This window comes from Triturus cristatus, unplaced genomic scaffold, assembly GCF_964204655.1.
Source record: "Triturus cristatus unplaced genomic scaffold, aTriCri1.1 SCAFFOLD_218, whole genome shotgun sequence".
Lineage (NCBI taxonomy): Eukaryota > Metazoa > Chordata > Amphibia > Caudata > Salamandridae > Triturus > Triturus cristatus.
Window position 1 is genome coordinate 375,203 of NW_028188475.1, and position 23,502 is coordinate 398,704.

A 23,502-nucleotide genomic window follows, 5' to 3' on the forward strand; every position below is an offset into this window, starting at 1 on the left:
GGCCATCCGACGGAGTTCAGCGTGAATCCCCTGGGACGCCGTCACTTGCTCAGCCTGTCTGTCCTCCATCCTCCGTTGGTGTAGCTGTAGACAGGCTATTAGCTCCGCATGTTGCTGGGCCTGCTGGACCTTGATCCCCTCGAGGACGGACACAACCTGGGCCATGCCCGTGGTGTCCTGCCGGTATGAGTCCAGGATGTTACGGACATGGGAAAATACCGGATCCCCAGCCAACTGGTCAGGCTCGCGCCTCCGCCGTCCTCCACTCCCACCACCCCTGCCCACTTGCGTCTGGCCTGCACTTGTGGGAACATTGGGTCTCCGGGACCCCTGAGGGGTGGCATTGGCGTTGTCGCCTGCCTCCTCCTGGGTGCCCGGGACACCGTGTCCCTCCTGGCGAGCCTGGCTGCATTGTGGTGTTGGGGCAGGGATCCTGGGTGTCTCCTGGGATGTGGCAGGAGTGGGGGTGGTGGTTGGCACGGTTGTACCTGACGCAGGTGCTGCAGGTGGTTGGACACCAGAGGGGCCAGGTCGGTCGGGGTCGTCCGCAGAGTGGTGAGAGTGGTCGCTGCCGGTGGGATCGGTCTCCTGCAGATCCGGGTCCTGTGAGTGTTCCCCCCCAGTGTTGGGGGGTGCAGCACGACGTTGACCTGTGTGTGAGAGAGAAAATGTTAATTTTGATCCATGCAACATCCATGTTTCATCCGTTACAAAGTTGGCACATTTCCTCTTGGAATTAGGATCTGTCTTGCATTCCACTCACAGTGCACTTGTGCATGGGTGTGTCCCTTGGGCACCAATTTGGCCCCTTTAACTATGTGTGGCACAGTCTTACTTGCTGCGTCAAGTGTGACTGCAGTCAGCAGTGGAGTGTGCATGTGTGGCGAGCCATGCATTTGCGCCTTCCTTGTAGCACTGTACATGTGCACATGGAGTGGATCCACACACTTATATGATGCAGGTGGCTGTCCTTGTGCTCGTGTACAGGTTGTGACATGGCCCTGCGTTTTGCCATGATGAAGAGGGGGGGTTCTGGCACTGGCCACCCTTGTCTACATGCACGCAGTCCACCTGCTGACGAGCAGACATTCCCACACACCAAAGGACTGATTTGCTCTCCCTGTGTCTCCCTCCTTCTCTGTCCCCCTCTCCCTCCCTCTCTGTCCCCCTCTCCCTCCCTCTGTGTGTCAGCCTCCTCCCTCTGTCCATCTTCCTGTGTCTCCCTCCCTCTCTGTCCCCCTCTCCCTCCCTCTCTGTCCCCCTCTCCCTCCCTCTGTGTGTCAGCCTCCTCCCTCTGTCCGTCTCCCTCCCTCTCAGTCCCCCTCTCCCTCCCTCTGTGTCCCCCTCTCCCTCCCTCCGTGTGTCACCCTCTGTCACCTTGGCCCAGCTTCCTGGGCACACACTGTTAGCAGATCTTTGAGTGGCCCTTGGCCTGTTGATGTGAGTTTGTTTCTGATCTCCAGGCACCCATTTTGTCTGCTGTGTGTCTGTGCGCTGCTGCTGTGGTGGTGTGTGCTGCCACTCTTTCACAATGTTGGCTGTTCATTAGCTGCTGTCATGTGCAAAACAGTGCCTTCACCCCCATGTGTTGATGCAAGGCGTCCGCCATTTGCTGGCAAGTCATTCCTGTGTTGGCACACAGTGTTTGTCTGGCTGTGACCTAGGCCATATGGGCAGAGGGCATTGTTGTCTGCTTTGGAGTCGCACTATGTGATTCTTGGTGCCCAGCCTCCCGCCATCCGGGTTACCGTGTCATGTGTTGTTGTCTTCTGTGGCCTGTGACTTGACATTGTCCAGCTGGGTGCATGGGGCATGGTGGCAGTAGTGGCATGTGCCTGCTCATGGAGTGTGGTTGAGTCATGCGATGGCTTGTGGTGGTTGCGTGCCTGTTATTAATTTTGGTTGTGGTTGCAGTTCCCCACATGTGAGGTGCGTTGTTTGTGTACTCACCCGGGTCTTGGAGTCCTTCTACTCCTTCAACTGCCTCCACCGGCAGTATGGGCATCACCCTCTCCTCCCAGGGATGGTACTGTACGGCTCTGCGGGAGGGCCCTCCTCCGGTGGCGTTGGCCTGGTCGTGTTCCTCCTGCCTCTTGGCTCTGACCCTCCTCCGCAGATCGTACCACCTGTTCTGGCAATCCTGCTTGGTCCTCCTGGTGTCCGCAACAGCATTCACAGCATCGACAATGGTCTGCCACATGGCTGTTTTGGCTGCCTGGCTGGTGCTTCTGACCAATGTTCCAAAGATCTGTGGCTCGACTCTGAGGATTTGATCAACAAGGACCTCCAACTCTCGGTGACTGAACTTTGGATTCTTGGTAGTGGGCATGGTGAGGGGTGTGGGTGGGGATGGTGTGGGTGTGGGGGGTGTGTGGATGTTGGGGGGGGGGGTGTGGATGGTTGTGTGTGTGTGTGAATGTGATGAGAGGGTGTTTGTGAGGGTGGTCGTGTGAAGGTGTGCAAGTGTAAGATGTGGTGTAGCTTGTAGTCTGGTTCTGTGGTGTCTGGCAGCAGTGAGTCTGTTGCAAAGGCTCATGGTTTGTGTGTGTGGGCCCTTTTCATTGGTCCATGGGTGGGTGTGGCAGTGTTTGAATTTTGGGTGGGTGTGTTATAAGGAGTGGTGGTGTATTGGTCCTCTGTTTGTTTTTGACAGTTGCAGGTCAGTGATTGTGTTCTTTTAGTGGTTGTTGGCCATGTTTAGTGGCTGTGTGCCTTTCGAATGGTGTATTCTTGTGTTGTTTTGTTTTGTCCTTCTTGTGTACGTGCGTTTTGAGCGTGTGTACGGTGTGTACATGGGCCATTTGGTTGTACGATTATGTCCTTGTGTGTGGCTTTGTACGACTCGTACATGCGGTTGTGATGTTGGGGCATGGGGTGCGCTCCGTACTTAGGAGGTTGTGTTGGGGGTGCGCCAGGAACGTACTGGGGTGTAGGTACACGGGGGGTATGACACGTACTGGGGTGGGGGTACGACTCGAACGTACTGGGGTGTACATGGACGGTGGTACGACACGTACAGGGGTGGGGGGTGTACATTGACGGTGGTACGACACGTACTGGGGTGGGGGTACGACTCGAACGTACTGGGGTGTACATGGACGGTGGTACGACACGTACAGGGGTGGGGGGTGTACATTGACGGTGGTACGACACGTACTGGGGTGGGGGGGTGTACATTGACGGTGGTACGACACGTACTGGGGTGGTGGTATGACTGGAACGTACTGGGGTGTACATGGACGGTGGTACGACACGTACAGGGGTGGGGGGTGTACATTGACGGTGGTACGACACGTACTGGGGTGGGGGGGTGTACATTGACGGTGGTACGACACGTACTGGGGTGGTGGTACGACTGGAACGTACTGGGGTGTAGGTACACGGGGGGTATGACACGTACTGGGGTGGGGGTGGGGCTCGAACGTACTGGGGTGTAGGTTCACGGTGGTACGACACGTACTGGGGTGGGGGTACGACTGGAACGTACTGGGGTGTACATGGACGGTGGTACGACACGTACAGGGGTGGGGGGTGTACATTGACGGTGGTACGACACGTACTGGGGTGGGGGGGTGTACATTGACGGTGGTACGACACGTACTGGGGTGGGGGTACGACTGGAACGTACTGGGGTGTACATGGACGGTGGTACGACACGTACAGGGGTGGGGGGTGTACATGGACGGTGGTACGACACGTACTGGGGTGGGGGGGTGTACATTGACGGTGGTACGACACGTACTGGGGTGGGGGTACGACTCGAACGTACTGGGGTGTACATGGACGGTGGTACGACACGTACAGGGGTGGGGGGTGTACATTGACGGTGGTACGACACGTACTGGGGTGGGGGGTGTACATTGACGGTGGTACGACACGTACAGGGGTGGGGGGTGTACATTGACGGTGGTACGACACGTACTGGGGTGGGGGGGTGTACATTGACGGTGGTACGACACGTACTGGGGTGGGGGTACGACTCGAACGTACTGGGGTGTACATGGACGGTGGTACGACACGTACAGGGGTGGGGGGTGTACATTGACGGTGGTACGACACGTACTGGGGTGGGGGGGTGTACATTGACGGTGGTACGACACGTACTGGGGTGGGGGTGGGGCTCGAACGTACTGGGGTGTAGGGACACGGGGGTACGACACGTACTGGGGTGGGGGTACGACTGGAACGTACTGGGGTGTAGGTAGACGGGGCTATGACACGTACTGGGGTGGGGGTTCGACTGGAACGTACTGGGGTGTACCTAGACGGGTGGGGGTATACATATACGGGGGGTACGTGTCGGACGTACGGGGGCTGGGGGGAGTGTTGGGCGCGTATGCGGGCACATGTCTCCATGGTTGCTGTAGGAGTTCGGTGCGGACGGTGTTTTTTCCATACGGTTGTGACCTCGGACGCACGGGATGGATCGTGATTCCTCGGTCGGACTTGGATTTTCCCGTTTGTAAGGTAAATCGTCCGAGGACGTGTCGGACACATTTTCCGACCCGAGGACGTGTGGGGAATGATTCCCAGTGCGGTTCGTATGGACTTTTTACCATGCGAATCGTGATTGCCAGTTCGTACGGCACTTGTACGATTCGTACGGTACAAAGACCCGATACGAGTCGCACGGGGACATTTTTTACCGGATCATGATCGGCACCTATGTGTTTCTCCTTTGGCCACCCCTGAATGATATATCTTTTAACTTCTTTAAGAATAGAGTCTGCTTCCACTGCATCAAACCATTCGACCTCCTTGAAACACCCCTCTTTGCAAACATCGATGCTTGCAATCAAACATTCCTCATCTTCTTCTGCATCACATTCTTCTCGTGTCTCTGGCAACGGTAATCTAGAAAGAAAATCTGGTCTAATATTCTTTCCTCCAGGAATGTGTTCAACAGTAAAATTATACTGAAGAAGCTTGGAGCTCAACCTAGCAATCCTGGGCGTATGATCTTTTACCAACACACCATTAAGAATCGGAACAAGAGGTTTATGATCAGTCATAAGCTTAAAAGATCTACCCCAGAGAAAACCTTTGAATCTCTCAACTGCCCAGCAACAAGCAAGAAGCTCCCTCTCGATCACAGAATAGTTTTTCTCACTGGGACGCAATGATCTGGAAATAAAACCAACCGTGTGTTCTGACCCACCTTTCATTTGAGTCAACATGCCACCTAGACCATCCAGACTAGCATCCACAGATACAATAGACTCTAAAGCTGAATCGTATGGAGTTAGAATATTGCAATGATTCAATTCGTTTTTTATTTTTTCAAAATCATCTTGACATTCCTGATCCCAAAGAAACACAGTACCCCTCTTCAAAAGCTCTCGAAGATGTGCAGTCTTACTTGAAAAATTCGAAATAAATTTGGCATAGAATTCACACATGCCAAGAAAAGATGACACCTGTTCCTTGGATCTAGGGGAAGGAACTTTAACAATGGCTTCAATTAAACCAGCTCTAGGAAGAATGCCTTCGCCTGAAATGCAATGCCCTATATATTCTATAGACTGGACTCCAAAAACACATTTACTTAAGTTCCCTACAATGCCTTTATCTTGCAATCTGTTATTCCTGCTCATCTCGTCAACAGCTTCCAGGGAAATGAGTTTATGCTTCAAGCACAAACAATGCATCACCATGGAGTTTATAGAACATTCATAGTGCCATGACAACACCTCTAAAGCTATTACAGTATTACATTTATTTTATTTTGTTAAAATTATATTTATAATATATTATTTTATTTGATATTTAGATAAAAGTCGATATCTTATACATCTATATTTTTTACATCAATATTTTGTGCTCAATATTTTTGTACTTACCTGTTTAAGTATAGGGGTCGATATTTTTGCTGTCTATATTTATTACTCGATATTTTTTACAACGATATTTATTACATCGATGTGTCAGTGAACCGGGATTTACATGTTGCACTTGAGGGAAGGCATGCGTGGAGCTAAGAACACTAACTCATACCCTGGAACTTTTTTGTCTCTTATGAAAGAGGCCCTAAGATTTACAGTAGCGGCTTTGGCGATTTTCTACAAGATACGATGAGCCGAACACGAGTGGGTAATTAAGGGGATCATTACGATCGCGGTGAATCCACCACCGGCAGCCTGCCGGTGGCAGATTCACCTCCAAATTGCGGCCATTCTCCGCCTGCCAAATTATGATGGCAGGTGGTTTTCTGGCGGACGGAAATTCCGTCCGCCACAGGCAATCGTTCAGATTGCCTGGCGGACCTTCAAAGCATACCTAGAACGGTGGCGGTGCCCAACAGGCACCGTCCGCCATATTAGGATGCTTCATCTCGGCAAGCCTAGAATGGTGGTTCATCCACCATTCAAAGGCTGGCGTAGATTGACTTTGGTGGCACGTTGCGGGCCCCCCTTCAGCAGAGGCACTTCCCTACTGCACTTGGGGGCACCTTTGGTGCCCCCCTACATTTCCCTGCACTATGTGGCAGGCACCGCATGGTGCCTGCCACGTAGTGCAAGGAAATGCAAACTCTGCATTTTTACCATTGCGACGGATGCTGCAGCCTGCAGCACCTACCGCAATGGTAAAAATACCCAATGCCACCGCCACCGTGGCGGTCACATTGTGATTCCATGGGCTGGATCGCCGCCATATAGGCGAACAGTCCCAATTCCCATAACAATGGCAGATGGACTCAGGTCCGTCCGCCATCGTAATGAGCCCCTAAGTGTGGTGCTTGAGTTAACGCACATGCGGTACAGGGAACTACCCATCGAGTAAACTCAGATGAAGTACAACGCAATGTTCTTGTGCGGGTTTTGTCTTTTCGTGTAAATTATCAGAGGGTGGTTGCAAGGATTTGTACAATGTGCTCAAAGTGAGTAGCCATCTTAAGTGTCCTTTTCCCCAATAGTGATCCACAAATGGGCAAGTGAATCTTATCTTATTTTTCTTGAACAATTGACGTTTTCATTTTTTAGGTTTCAGTGTCCACTCAATTAAACTAAATTACATGGGCACTGCACCCCACCGGTTTCCTGAACCTTGAACCCTGTCACTTACACCTTGATTGACCGGTAAGTGCATGTAGGTGCCCCTGTCCCATTTGTCCACCTTACATGCCACATCAGTTCTTTATTTAACTAAATTACTCTACGTCGCACAGGTTTTGCCTTTTCAAATCCCTACATGACTTGCATTATTGCTTCCATCAAAGCATGATCATTTATGTTATACATAATAATAAGTTATAGTTTAAAAGTATTAAACTATGGGGCATATTAGCAACAACTTGCGATAATTATTGCAAACCGTGCTTACCGCGATTTTTTTTATCGCCTCCTATCGCTGGATTCTATCGGGGAGATAACGCTGTATTACCAATGTTTATCTCCACGGCGATAAAAATCCAGCGATAGCGGCGAATCCCATCTTCAACGTGAGATTTCCAGCGATAAAAATCCTATCGCTAAGGAAAATCTCGCTAATAGGCAGGTGGGGACTTAGCCGTAGAATCCACCTCCCATTGACTATTATGGCTAAGTCAGGTTTTTACCAGGTGTAAAATCCTGACGCTAATTGCGGTTAGCGCACTTTTTTTATTGTGCCGCGGGTATTGCTAATAGGTGCTAGCTGTGTTAGCGACTGCTTTCAGTCGCTACCAGTTTGGGTATGCCCACTTTGCATGTCATTAGCGATAAATATCGCTGACATGCAAAGCGGGCCCCAAACCGGTCGCTATCGCCTGGAAGCTGTCGCTAACTGTTGTTAGCGACAGCTTGGTAATTGGGCGATAAAAAAATTGCTGCTTTATCGGCAAAAAGTGCCGATAAAGCGGCGATCTGGCCCTTGCTAATATGCCCCTTTATTCGCTATGATGACCCTTTATGACTGAGGAAATCATTCTTACTTCACCTGACTTCCATTTTCATGAAGATCAACTTTTGTTTTCTGGATAATACATTAATCATGACCATTATGCCATACTCCCTGCCTTTCATCACATACCTTTTATAATATTATCTAAAACTGTATACTCTACCAAAGACATGTTCTCAGAATTATCTAATTTCCTTCCTTTCTACATCCAAACTTGGTTTTCCCCAGACTTTCACGAGTGCAATACACTAGCACCATGTTACCATAGTTAAATCTATTATTTCCTTTCTTCTACAAGTTTGAAGTGTTGCACTGACTGTCCCTATAAGAATGTTACCAGTTTGTTATGCCCACTCAAAATCTGGTTAATCAGTGAACTTTAGCGTATAATATTTTCACTCTTTGTCTTACATTTTGTATGTATATTTATTTATTATACATCTGTATACTTTTGCAGCCTTGAATAAGCCCCAGGCCTGCACGCCCTTAGGGGGTGAAATGTGTTGGCTGCTTCTCACACATGAATTTCCATCGAGATTGAAAAAAAAGAAAAAGAAAGGCAGGAAAATGAAGGAGCAACTTTGACTTCAATTATCACAAAACTGCATTACTGTACTTATGCTCATGATTTTTTATCTTTATTCTTACTTAATCTGTGATAAGTGATATTTACTATACTCACCTTTCCTGCATGATTTATTAAACAATTTGAATCTTTGTGGGAATATGGGAATTACGCATGTAGGGAAAATGTCAACACACAGTCACTTAGGGCCTTATTACGAGTTTGGCGGTCCAACCACCCGATAACCGCGTCCAAGCCCGCCAGAAGAGCACAGCGCTGGGGGTCAAAAAAACGCCGTATTCCGAGTTGATCACGGTGCCGGCAATGTGGATGCGGAGATATTGCAGTGGTGGTGAATATTTTTTCCAAATATATTGATGCCTGTGTGAGCGTTCCGACTGCATATGTTTCCGATGCACACATATGCATGATACACGTGGAAAACACCATCAACCCATTGCCGGAGTCAATCCATATGTGGGCAGTCCTGGCAATGGGTATAGGGTATGAAAAGGGCTCACCTGCAGATCACGACAAACAGGGTCGTAATCCTCGGGGTGAAGATCGTGCGGTGGAGGGGGGACCTGGAGGAAGGGACCCTTGTCGGACTCTGGCTGAATGAACAAGAAAGGGTGGAAGACGAACCCAAAATCCTTTGTCACTGCCACCTTTAAGCAGGCGGTTGGACCACAACGGTCAGCTTGTGGATAAGGCAACTCGTAATACGGATGGCGATGCAGCTCTCCTGTACCGCACTATGGTGTCTGCCTTTCCCCGACCGTGAACCTGGCGGTCTGCTGGCTGTCTCGGCGGTTCAGCCGTCGTTTTTGCAAAGCTTATCTGTCCAACTTGTAATATGGCAGTCAGACCACCGAGCTCTCCACTGTTGGGTCCCCGGTATGGTGGTCCATGGACCGCCATACTGGTAATAAAGCCCTTAATCTAAGTCTTGTCCAAGAGGTTGAAGCTTATGGGGAATCCCCTTAATCCCCTTAATCTTTGGCAGAATGTTTTGTGACAAGTATCTTTGTATATCTGACCCTTCATTCTCTGACCAATCCACACATCCCAACAAAAAAGCTACCCATAAGATTAACTCTTTCAAGCCTGAAGTGCGGTGTGGCTAAAGTCACTGTGCATATGCATTATTATGGAAAATGTGCCATTTTAGGAGTTGTCTATATCTATTAGAGCTGGCAGCCTTTAGGGTGAATTTCCCCAAATATTTTGTTTTCTCCCCTACTGTTTATTAAAGTTAGTTTTTGCTGGCCTTAGGACTGCAAGTGCTTGTGCTCACTCCTCTAAGCATGTTAAAATTGACTAACACCTAAGTGGACACATTCAATTTACTCATCCTTAATAAACTGGTACAGCACATACCCAGGGCCTGTAAATTAAATACTACTAGTGGGCTTGCAGCACTTATTGTGCCGCCCACTTAAGTAGCCCTTTAAAATATGTCTCAGGACTGCCTTTGTAACCTCTGTGTAGTTTTAAACTTCCAATTTGACCGGGTGAAATAAAGCCTTTGTCAGACTTACATCTTTCTTTTTAATATATATCAGTCACCTCTAAGGTAGGCCCTAGACAACCCTTAGGGCAGGGTGCAGTGTATTTAAAAAGCTGAGAATGTACTTTCAAGTTTTACATATCCTCGTAGTGAAAAACTCTTTCATTTATTTTTTCATTACTGCAAGGCATATGTCTCCCATTGGATAACATTTAGTTACCTTACTACATTTAATAAGTTGTAACCTTTGTCTAGGTACAGGTAGAAATGTCATGTTTGGTCTCATAAGAATTATAATTTAAAGTTCTCTTTAATAGTACATTTGGATTTTAAGTGGCGGGGAGGAGAAACAATGGGCAGCTGTGGGGGGATCACGAAGGGCAACGGGCACGGAAGCAGCATGGAGATCAGAGGTGTGATAGAGATGCAACGAGCGACAGAGAAGGAGGGTGTGGATGGGGGAAATAACATGAAGGGCAGATGACTAAAGGAACACAGAGGGTGTGGTAGAGAGGAGAGGCAACAGATGAGAGAGAAACATGGAACACATGCCCGGTGGCGACACACACGGGCGAAAAAGCGAAGGGGTAAGACCAAGAGCAAGCGCAACACGGAGCAGGGAGAGCCACATGGGCTACAGTGAGCAACACTGTGTGCAAGGAGAAAGAGGTACATGAGGGAGACAGCTGGAAAACACATGCATTCTCGTGGAGTACATAAGCAAAATAAAAACGTAGTGCTTGAAAAACAAGCAGTGGAAGCACAGAAGCCAGCTAACCAAAAGAGAGGGTAAAGAGACTATTCTCCATGGGAGGGACACACACAACATTGACAAGCTGGAACACAAATAAGAAGCAGGCACATGAGAGTGACAGAATAGGCAAACATTGACAAACAACGGGTGGTCTTCAAGTCCCTGCATGTTCTTGATAAGGCCACAATTTGTCTTACACAACCAGAAAGCTGTGCTGTCTGGTAGGCTCGACCTAAAAATGAAACATGATAACAGAATATTACTGTTAAAAAATGGTAGCTTAATTAAAATAAGACTTTTATTACAATGTAAAAAATTGTAGAAAATGTCATATGTTTAAAAATGTGGAAATTAAAAAAATGTAAAACATCTCTGAAGATTTTTTCAATTTTTATTTGAACCATAACAATCGATGTTTAAATAATCATGTTTACAACAGTTACAAATATGTATGTCATTTTGTATATGAAGCTAGAAAATATATTATTAAACAAAACATATATATTTATGTTAAAAAATTGTAATAGAAACAAATGTTACTTTTGTTATTGTCTATGTTAGTGAATGATAAAAAAATAAAGAAATATTGGGAATAAACAAAGTATGTTTTCTATTTCTAACAGATTGTCTGAATTATTTATTGTAAATATAAAATGATTTCACAATATATTTTGAATATTTTTGATTTTACTTACAATAAAACAAAAAAAGTGTATTACTTTGGGTCACATGTACTATTGTTCTGGTCACAAAAAAGTGTCACAAAGTTTGCGAACTGACCGTGAACTTATAGGTCAGTCAGCAAAATAAGGACTAAGAGGTGGTTGCAGAATGACTAGCCTAATTAATATTCACAGGAATGGAGAAAAGGTTTGGTCTCATAAGAACTGTAATTTAAAGTCCTCTTTAATGGTAAAGTCGGATTTTAAGTCACAATTCCTTAAATGCCACTTTTAGAAAGTTATAAAAGTAATCCAAAGGGCACCTTCTTAGCGCTCCAAACCTTCGCACTGTAATTAGTCAGATATGTTCCCTCCAATATAACAATTCATCCAGGTGATCCATAGTAAACACACTTTACCAAATATTTTACGTTTCCTTCTTCCATTCTTTTTGCTATACTCTTTTCATCACAGCGGAGACAACGTGATTGCTCTCAAAATTCTCTATTCAAATCTTCTCATGCGCTGTATGCCCATCCAGGCTTCGTACAACACGTTGAGGTTAATCATATTGTGGAGATAGACATGTGTATTCGTACCCAATGCATTTCAAGCCAATATGGCTCTTCGTCAGGGGTCTCTACAATAAACAAATGAAAAAGCAGCTAAGCCAACTACTCAATAGACATCCACTGTACTTAAGCAATACTGCAAATCCCCCAAACAACCCCCTTACTCAGATCCCTGACTCAAAAACAATTCATGTGCTAAACCCCAATACAGAACCAAAAACCTCAGTCCATTCCACCCCTTTCACCCCAAGAAAGAACATGCTCTATAACAAAGCTGCCCCGTCAAAACAGTAAAAACCTGTGCCATTACCAAATATACCAAAACCCATGAACCTGCTTGTAAATCTCCCATTCCCTGACCAATGCTTCCCTCCATCATACCCCTAAAGGGATATGTCCCATTACTACGTTGCTTATTAGAATATTACCTTAAAAAAACGCCGCAAGCGGCTGCTTAGTCACCTTGTACTATTCTCCGTGTTCATAAGAACCATTATATCTCCCCCTGCTGTTCAGCACATAGTTTTGATTATATTCACCCTCATGGATTTAGAAAACTAGTATCACCTGCTTGTTCACCCATACCTCGTGGCAACTTCCCCCAATGTCTGTGCTTATATGTGTTTTTCTACTTTTAGAAAGTTTACAATTTCTTCTCCTAACAATTTAGGGGTCGATTCCGATCCTGTATTTTTTTTTCCCGTACGACTCGTATCTGTATTTTTTTCCATACGAATCGTACAAGTCACGTCCGACCCGTGAAGTACGAACCGTACCAGCACGATCCGGACCGGCGTTACAATTTACGATTCGTACGGAACACGTCCCGTACATGGGGAATGACTTTGCCCGCTATGAAGCGAAGTTTGTACGCACCGTACCCCCAGCGCAAATGTATGGTGCGTACCCTCAGCACGTAGGTACGCACCGTACCCCCAGCGCATAGGTACGCAGCGTACCCCCAATGTGAATGTACGGTGTGTACCCCCAGCGCGTAGGTACGCACCGTACACCCAGCACGTAGGTTGCACCGTACCCCCGTGCGAATGCACAGTGCGTACCCCCAGCACGTAGGTACGTACCGTACCCTCAGCGCGTAGATACGCACCATACCCCCCCGCACGCGTAGGTACGCACCGTACCCCCAGCACGTAGGTACGTACCATACCCCCAGTGCGAATGTACAGTGCGTACCCCCAGCGCGTATGTACGGTGCGTCCCCCCAGCGCATATGTATGCACCGTACCCCCATTGCGAATGTACGTGCGTACCCCCAACATCGCGTATGTACGGCGGATGTTGCGGGTACGGAATGTTGCGGATACGCACCGAACATACGCGATGGTGGTCTACGCACCCGCACCGTACAGAAGCAATGGGGTGTACGCACCGTACATAGCAATGTCCGTGTACGCACCTCACATCCACTACGCATAGGGGTGTGTGGCTGTACGACTCGTACCCCTGTACCGTACTGAACCACGGACACTGTAAAACAGCACAAGGAGGGCCTATTTGACTCGCACAACACCACAAAACACGTCTACACTGCACAAAAAATGAAAAGGACTGTCCTGGACACATCCAAACAGGCAAACAGAGGGGCAACCTCACAACCACCCCTTATAACACACCCACCAAAAATTCCAACTGAGCCCCACCCACAAATGGACCAATAAAAAGGGACCACACACACAAACCATGAGCCTTTGCAACAGACTCACTACTGCTACAGAGCACACACAAACCACTGCACCCATCCACCTTAACATATACACCTTCACACACACCCCTTCACACATACCCCCTCTCCACATTCACACACACACCGTCACATTCAGACCCACACACCCACAACCATCCACACCCTCACCCCACACCATGCCCACCGACAAGAATCCAAAGTTCACAAGGGAGGAGCTGGACATCCTTGTCAATGAAGTCATCAGAGTCGAGCCACAGCTGTTTGGAACATTGGTCAGACAGACCAGCATAGCTGAAAAATCACGCCTGTGGCAGAGGATCGTCGAGAGGGTGAATGTTGTTGCACCCATCAGAAGGACCAGGAATGAATGCCAAGCCAGGTGGTACGATCTGCGGAGGGTGGTCAAGAGAAAAATGAATGAAGAGCACGCCCAGACCAACATCACTGAAGGTGGTGCGCCCCGCAGACCAGTACATTACCATCCCTGGGAGGAGAAGGTGATGGCCATGCTTCCGCCGGTGGGAGTACATGGACTCCAAGGACCTCCAGAGCCTGGTGAGTACACAAACAACTTACGTAACATGAGGGTAATGGCATCCACACCCCAACTACACTAAATGCACGCAACTACCCCCAAGCCCTCACCCGCCAGAACCACAGTCACAAACAATGCGAATGCCAATAACATGTATATGCCCCATTGAGAAAGCAAGGCCATGCTATAGCCCATGCTACACGAAGCACCAACCCAAGAATGGATGTCCGGTATGCTGGGAGGGTGGGTGCGCCAAAACGCATGTTTGAATTCCAAATCAGACACAATTGCCCTCATCCCATATGGCCTCATCCCATATGGCCCAGCTACATACCCATGCACCATGCGCAATGCCCTGGGATTGGGAAAGTACTGACAAGATAGCTCACACTTGGCCCTGGTGTAGGCAGAACAAGGCCCTCCTGTGACCAGTGCAAACACAAACACCAACTCAACAAGGTCAGATATCTAGGACAGGAACTCACACTCACTGTCATGGCAGCATGCTCCATGGGGGGACAGCTACATCACCTGGGAGCCCCAGTGCCAAATCACACTACACCCACCAGCAGGCCCTGTCACACACACCCCTTACACAAGTAGACACCACCAGGATAGGCAATGGATTTACCCACTGCCACAATGGACATGTAACACAACAAGACCAATACATAGCCGAAGAATCACCCAAGCCATAAATGGACATGTCAAAGACTCAGGAGAACATATCAATCTGTCCCCCGCAACATACCCATACACAAGTGAACATTGAGGAGAATGCTAGGCACATACAACGACCGACCTGGACCCTCTAGTGTCCAGGCCCCTGCAACACCTGGTTCAGGAACATCTGTGCCAACCACCACCCCCATTCCTGCCACATCACAGGAGACACCCAGGAGCCCTGCCCGCAGTGAACAGAGCCAGTCTGACCAGGAGGGACAAGGTGCGGCGGGCACCCAGGAGGAGGCGGACAACACCACCACTGCCATCCATCAGGGGTCCCGTCGACCCGATGTGCCCACAACAGCAGGCCAGGCTCGTGTGGGCAGGGGTGGCAGGAGTGGAGGCAGGAGGAGGCGAGAACCTGACCAGCCAGCTGAAGGGACCGGTATGTCACACATCCGCAACATCATGGAGGCATACCGGCGTGACACCAGGGAGATCAGCCAGGTAGTGGTGACCCTCACAGAGATCAAAAACCAGCAGGCCGAGCAACACGCCAGTCAACAACAATACCAAGGACGGATGGAGGCAAGACTGGCTGAGCTCCTGGCGGTGCAAAGGGACATAAGCCATTCACTCCGTCGGATCGCCGACAACATGGGCAACCCTCCCTGTGACACCAGGCGCAGACCAGCACCAGCCACAGGGAGGGAGGAGGAGGAGGATTCGTCCGACGGAGCGTCCCAAACATCGTCAAGGCCTGCATCTGAGGATCCCCGGAGGAAGGTTGGTCGTCCACGGAAAAGACCGTGAGAGGCAGCGGGCCATCCACATCTCCCAGGTCACCTGGCCTGGCACCTGGCCTTCATGTGCGACAGCATCACCTCATTGATTGACATCATCTGCCACATGGACTTGCTGGTCACAGTCTGACCAATGATGCCAAACACTGTGGGCTGGACTCTGATGACTTCAAATGGCAAGGATCCCATCTACCCCTGTGATCTTTGGATTCTATGGTCCCTGCATTTCCCCATTTTCTGTGCACAAATCACGCCCCAGAGCTAGATATTAAAAATGTATAATTGAAATTTCATGTTGCAGTCATTTAGCATGAGTCCACAACATACGTGTGGGGATATGTCAAAGTATGCCTGAGTGTGGAACTAACTCCAGCCATCCATACACTTGGATCTGAGTCCGGTCGAGGACACACATGGCTCACAATGTATCACAAAATACAGACATGGAGCCCAACACTCACCCGTGATGGCCTCAAGCTGCTGAGGGGGGCTTGCTATATTGCTCTGACAGACCAATTTGGAAGAGTTACATGAAGGTGTAGAGGTCATGGGTCATGTTGATGTGCCCGGGGAGGGAGTCCCAGGTCTGTTTTGCGAGGTGGGAGAACTATCTCCTGCATGCAGATTTTATGTGGATGTGATGAATGGTGGCCAGGGCAAGGTGGACTGCATGGAGTAGGGCCAACGGGGTGTTGGATGACACACGTCCAAGGTCGGTTTGGGTCTGGGGTTGTGGACTGCCTCCTAAGTGTGGTTGAGGAGTCTGAAGGTGATCCTGCAGCACACAGTGAGCCATTGTACCTCTCTCAGGTGGACGGTGATGTGACTGGGGCGGGGGATGTTGCAGATGAGGTGTGCGGATGCACCCTGGATGTGGATAAGTTCTCCTGCATGTTTGCTGTTGTCCTCTGTAGAGGCCGGTGCTGTATTTGAGCCGGCTGGTGACCTGGACCAGGGGGACGGTCTGTCTTGCCTTGGAGTGGATCTATCTGGGGGTCATCAGCAGCATGTGGAGGGTGTTGCAGCATGAGGTACAGATGTTGGTGAGTTGCATGTTAATTGTGAGCGATGGGTCCATGATGAACACCACCTTGCCTGCGTGGCCACTGGGTGCTGGTGTGGTGCACAGACCAGTGGGACGCAAGGAGTTGACCCAGCCGTAAGGGGACAATCCTCAGATGATGACCTCTGTCCTGTCCAAGTCCTGCCTCAGATAGCTGATGTTCAGCCATTCATCAACGGATCTCATGCCTTCTTGAAGTTTGGACCTGGCAATGGCTGGCTCTTTGGTGAGTTTGAGGAGCAGCTGGGTGTCAATGGCATACCGGATGATGATGAGGTTGTGTGCGCATGTGATGGTGGAGAGGGGGGTCATGGAGACATTGAAGATCGTCATGCTGAGAGAAGAGCCCTGGGGCATGGGCCAGATGACCCCAGTGTACTACATGTTGCAGGGTGGAGGCAGACTCCCTGGGCCTTGCTGGTGAGAGACTTCCTGATTGAATCCTGGGCCCTCCTCTGGATACCAGTGTTTGAGATGTGTGAGCTGACAGTGTGGTAGCACATGGTGTAGAATGCCGTTGAGAGGTAAAGGGTGGTGGCCTCACCATTGTTGAGCAAGGCAAAGTAGTCATTGGTGGTGGCAATGATGACGGTTGCAGTGGTGTGATTACTGTGTAAAGCGGTCTGGTGCCGGTTGGCTGGAGCTGGTTGCATGTAGGAAATTGGTCAGTTGCTTGTTGAGTGTCTTCCTGGTGACATTTGCTGGGTAGGGAAGTAGGGGGATGTACCAGGAGATCCTGCGGTACTGCCGTCCGTTGTTTAAGAAGGGTCTGGGGCTCTGCATGCCTCCTGCAGCCATGGAATGTGGCTAACTCCAAGGAGACATTCATGAAGCGCAGGACGTGCTGTCTGCCTCTGTGTGCCAAGGCTGTTGTGTATGGCCATGAGCTTGCAGTGGTACAAAGTTGCGGGATGGGATCTGCCTTGCAAGGGCGGGGTGTCTTGGATGGAGATCTGCTGTCAGTTCACTCACAATGCTGATGAGCTCCTTGATGTCGTGTGTTTGGGTGTCTCGGCACTATCTGAAGTATCTCCACTTGTCCTTGCTGATGATATGGTGATGGCTGTGTGGTGTTTTCCAGGGCTGTAAGGAAAATGATGTCTCTTTGTGTTGCAAGGTTTGCACAAGAGTCCGGCTAGGTCTGTAGGAGTCCAGTAGGTCTGCCTTGTCCCAGGTGCCTTAACTGTTGTTGTGCTTCACAGGAAAGTCCGTCAATGTGGCAAGATTGTTGGAGCAGTTTCTGATCCAGTGTGTGAGTTTGCAGGGTGAGGCGGTGGTGTTGTTTTGAGTGTCCCACACAGCTTGTCTGTGGCGACTTACATCAAGCATCTTTGAGGGATCGGTAGCGGGGTGTGTGGCACTGTGTTGCTTGTTGGAGACGTGGATTCAAATGTTGATGGACCAATGATGGATGGTGGTGTGTGTCCCCTCCAGCAAGAAGTTAATGCCCCCCAGCCACATGTAGCCTGTGGAGGTGAGGGCCTACGTGCAGATGTATGTGTTGATGGCTTAGCGGAATTGTGGATGTAGGCCTGCAGATCTGTAGATGAGTGTTACTCCGAGGGTTGCTAGGGAGTTGCTGCGAACCCGGACTTGTGACTCTGAGAGTGTACTTGTGAATAATTAGCAATTCAGCCCCCGGGATTGGTGTTGGCGTCCCTGCGGGTGATCTTGGATCCGTCTGAGAGGGCACTGAAGACGTCATGTGCTGAGGATGCTTTTGTCCAGTTTACTGTCATGAAGGTGATGTGTGGGGCTGTAGTGTTGAGGAGGTAACAGAGTCCAATGGCGTACTGGTGGATGGAGCTGGTGTGGAGTAGGAGGCACATATCCTGGTTGTACTGACAGGGTCTGGTAGGCTGGGCAGCGCTGTGTAGGCAGTCGTGTGTGTGCTTAGGGGTTGCCTGATGGCAGGAGGATGATTGTCACGAGGACATTGCTTGGAGAGTGGCTGCAGCATGAGCCTGTTGTGTGACGTGGGTCATGCAAAGACTAGAGGGTCGTGCACTGTGCATGTTGCAGGCGCAGACGGTCCGGCCTTTGGCACGGCACTGGGACTACAGTGGCACAGAAAAGCTGCTGGCTGTATTTCAAATGGGTGGAGGGCTGAGCATTTTTGAGGCGTGGGGGTTGCAGAATCAGGGCACTTGGAGTGGCGGGCCGCAGGTGAGGCAGCAGCAGGCAGAAGGGGTTAGAAATCATGCAAAAATCAACACACAAAGACAAGGAGGTCTGCAAGGCACAGTGTAACAGGTGTATGTCAAGGAAGGAGTGTCAGCTCACTCATGGGTCACTCCCAGAAAGTGTATGATCAATCACCATAAATTACAGCCACTGTGTCAGGCAACAAAATGCGGAGATGCGCAAAGGAGACACACCATCAGCAGGCATTCACGTCCCGTTGTGGGAAGCAACCTGCACAAATACATACACAACCAGGTACTTCATGCACAATAGAGATCATTAGCCATGAAGCATTGCATGCATGTTGCCAAGGTACACATACACTCATATGCTCAATCTTTGTCAATTATACCATAGATGACATATGCAAACTGGTAAGAGATCTGCAGTGACCGAGATGAGGCACTTTGGATTGTGCTGAACACCTTTATTCCACATACACACACAAAGGGATATGCCTCCATATTAACAGACTCACAGGTCAGTTGACAGAACATGTGGGACATACGCTGGACCCCCCCGTTCACAACACGGATGATGTCAATCCCAATGAACTGACACACAAGGTAAGGGGATGAGCAAAAGACATCCTGCTGCACACGGAGAGGCTGCAATTCCCCATAGAGCATGTTGTTGTGATGTCCCCTACTATGTCCACCCGTAGCATCTGCAATGTTTCAGAGCCAAGGTTCACACACATTGATGCCTTCATCAGACGCCATATTCGACTACAGATGACTACTGTCAAGAAGGCTGACTATCATGTCATGGGAGTGATGCTACATGTCATATGCTCCATGGTGAGAAGACATGTATGCATGGTACCACAACATACTTACCCAAACTGACATTTCCACATGTCCGTGCATGGAACGCTAATTCAGCACACGTTGCAATCCTCACGATGAATAGCATGAGGACAACGATGACACGACCAGACAACAGGTGCAAAATACCTGGGAATGACAGACACATGAGAAGTCACCTAAAATAATTCTCAACGCACACATGGAAGTGTACAAAACATGAACAATGTTGGACACATGTAAATTGCCAATCAAATCTCTCCGCAAAACTGTGTTGCATGACATCATCACTCGATTGACACATCAGAACACACATCCAAGTCACTTTGAATTCAGTCAGCTGGACACACACATTGCAACACATGACAATCAATGCTACAAGCTTGCACACTCATAGGCAGTGACTCACCATTATGAGAAGAAGTTGTGTATGAGCTGACTCCAGATATCATCCCCCTCCTCCTCCTCATCACTAGCCTCGTGACCAAGCCCTTGATCCTCCACGGGTGGATGCTCTTGCTCATCTGGATCCAGGATGAGTGGCGCTGCCTTCTCAACTGCCATGTTGTGCAGCATGCAGCACACAATCAAGATTTTGCAGACCTTCTCCGGGGCATAAGGGAGGGACCCGCCTGTCTTGTCCAGGCACCAGAATTGGCTCTTCAGGAGTCCAAACGTCCTCTCAATCACTCGCCTGGTCTGGCCATGTGCATCGTTGTACCGGTGATCTGCAGCTGTTCTTGAGTTGCGGAGAGGTGTCAGCAGCCATGGCATGTTGGGATAGCCAGAGTCCCCTAGATGGAAACATCATGTAAATAAGTGGGTCACGAGATGCCGTAAGAGACAAAGATACCACAACACATAGGACAAAAAGACTATACCCACCAACAAGACATGCTCGTTCGTTGTGCAGCCGCAGCATCATTTGTGGCACCCTGCTACGCCTCATGATGTAGGCATCGTGTGCTGATCCTGGAAAACGTGCACAGACATGGGATATCAGCATGTTAGCAAGACACACCACAAGGGCATTTATCGAGTGGTAATGTTTGCGGTTGCGATAGGCTTGTTCCTGTGCCTGTGGTGGTACAAAAGCCACATGTGTACCATCAATGGACCCAATTACATGGGGCATCCCACCCAGGGCATAGAAATCCCCCTTGACATCCCTCAACCCCTCTGGAGTCGGAAATTTGATGAATTCATCAAGGTGCTCCAACATGGCTGCTAAAACATCACGCAGGACACGGCTGAACATAGTCTGGGACATCCCACCCACATCAGCTATGGTCAATTGAAACGTACGTGTGGCAAAAAAATGTAAGGCTGCCATCACCTTCATCTTGGGGGTCAGCGCAGTAGGATACCTGAGTTGCGGTTGTAGGTGTGGTGCCAGCTTGTTTGTCAGGTCCTCAATCAACTGTTGAGTGAATCTATAATGGCGGATGCAGGCACGTTCCCTCATGGCACCCAAGTCTGGCATTAGTCTTGGGACAGGTGGTGCCCTGCAAAACATAGTTTTGAAGAATGAAGATTGAGAGTCGGCAAACATCAATGTCAATGAACATAGCACATGCTACACTGCTAATAAACATCAGGTAACTATGGAGTTGGGTGTGTGCAATACATCCAGGACACAGATGCCAGCTTGCTGGCACTCCTACAAAAAGCCTGATACACCTGTTGATTGTCAAGTCTACATGACATGCCCTGAAATGATTTGGGGGCCAGTCTGAGTGAAGAGCCACAGATATGACCGGAGTGACACACAACCACATTGCTGCATTTGAAGGATGTCATCTCATCCAGACAGCTGACTGCAAGGCACACGCACAGGTCACATGGAATGTCAAATGTACATATCAAACACAGTGCGATGAAGGGGTACATGTAACAACACAAGGACACAGCCATTGAGACAACAAACACATGTATGACTGAAAATATATGATGTCCCATGCACACAGACCCTACAGCCTTGGGAATCCACATGTGGCATGGTGTGCGTAGATGTGTTACATGCCCATCTCCACACATACCCCTGTTGGATGCACCAACAGCAGATGCCGTTGACGGGACACTGACATGAAGCTCATGGGAACACATGACACACACCTGACATAGTCCCAAAGGAGCACGCTGATCGTGACAGGTCAGTTGATAAAGTGTCCCTGAGATCAGGAGACAGGTGCGGGTGTTGATGACTGTGCCACCCACTGCTGCTATGCATGACACAGTTGGACTACAGACACACATGTGGCAAGTGTCAAGGTAATGTGTGCCACATCGTGCCCCATCACACATGACATGTGTCCACAGGTCAGAACACATCAATTGTGCAACCAGATGAGAGGACCTGTGCAATATCACTGGATAACACACCTAGGGCCTGCACATGAAAGTATGCAATGACAAGTACTTGATGGACATCCATGTGCGACTCGTAGCCCTCCATTCCTGGCATGTGTACGGCTGTCTTACCATTGTAAGCATGTGAAATGCGTACCCGTATGTGTACACACTGGTAGTACACGTACGTGTACAACTACTGCGTACACGTACTTGGACACGTACGTGTACTAAGGTAGTACACGTATGTGTACAACTACTGCGTACACGTACTTGTACACGTACGTGTAGGCACTGGTAGTACACGTACATGTACTACCAGTGCCTACACGTACGTGTACAACTAGTGCGTACACGTACTTGTACACGTACGTGTAGGCACTGGTAGTACACGTACGTGTACTACCAGTGCCTACACGTATGTGTACAAGTACGTGTACGCACTAGTTGTACACGTACGTGTACGCACTGGTAGTACACGTACATGTACTACCAGTGCCTACACGTACGTGTCAAACGCACTGTGCAACTGGTGCCGTAGAGGCACGTGTGAAACGCACCGTACCTGTGTGTGGCTTTCAAAATTACATAGGGGACACATAAGGGACAAGTATTAGGCCGTAAATGCATGCTGGTTATCATGGATACCGAGTTTTCTCTTAAAATTTTTCCATCAGGTATCCTGGAAAAGTCAGTTGGCCACAAAATACAATGTTGCAAAGTGGTTGTTGACTTGACATGATGCTCTAAATTTGAACGATGCAAATGCTGTTACTGGTGTATGTTTAAAGGGATTGGAGTAAACGTAAGATGCGAATGATTCTGACCAATCACTATGTACTCCTCAAAATTAATGCCCCTCAGCAAGACAGATATAAGGCAGCCAGAAGCCATGAGAGGGCACTTGCCTGCACAACTTTCCTGTCGACAACATTGCTGCTGCCTCTGCTTCCCTAGACCATGTCTCATGCTGTGGAGAGGGCCCAGCCATTCACCCTGGAGGAGAATCATTCCCTGCTGGACGTCCTCCTCCCACAGTACCCCAGCCTGTATGGGAGACCAAGGGAGCAGGTGAGTGCTGAGTCCACTACCTTTGCCTATGCACCGGTTGTGTGACTGTCAATATTGTGTCCAGGTGGGACTGACATTCAATGTTGTTCAGAGTGTGTCCCGGGGGGGGGGGCATGCTTATGTCTCTCATGCAGTGCATCATGTAGTTCCTGTGTGCACTCCTCACTTGCATGGTGCTTACAGTGACTTTCACTGCATAGTGCATGAGACATTCAGCCTGGCTAATCCTTGGGGGCTTTTATTCCTGTTGTCCTGAGGTGACAGGTGACTGTACCCACAGCTGTGTATGAGTTGAGTGGACCTGTGGTGAGAGTGTCCAAATGACGTTTACAACCTCATGGACATTGATGTGTGTGAATGTTCCTTGTCATGTGGGTGA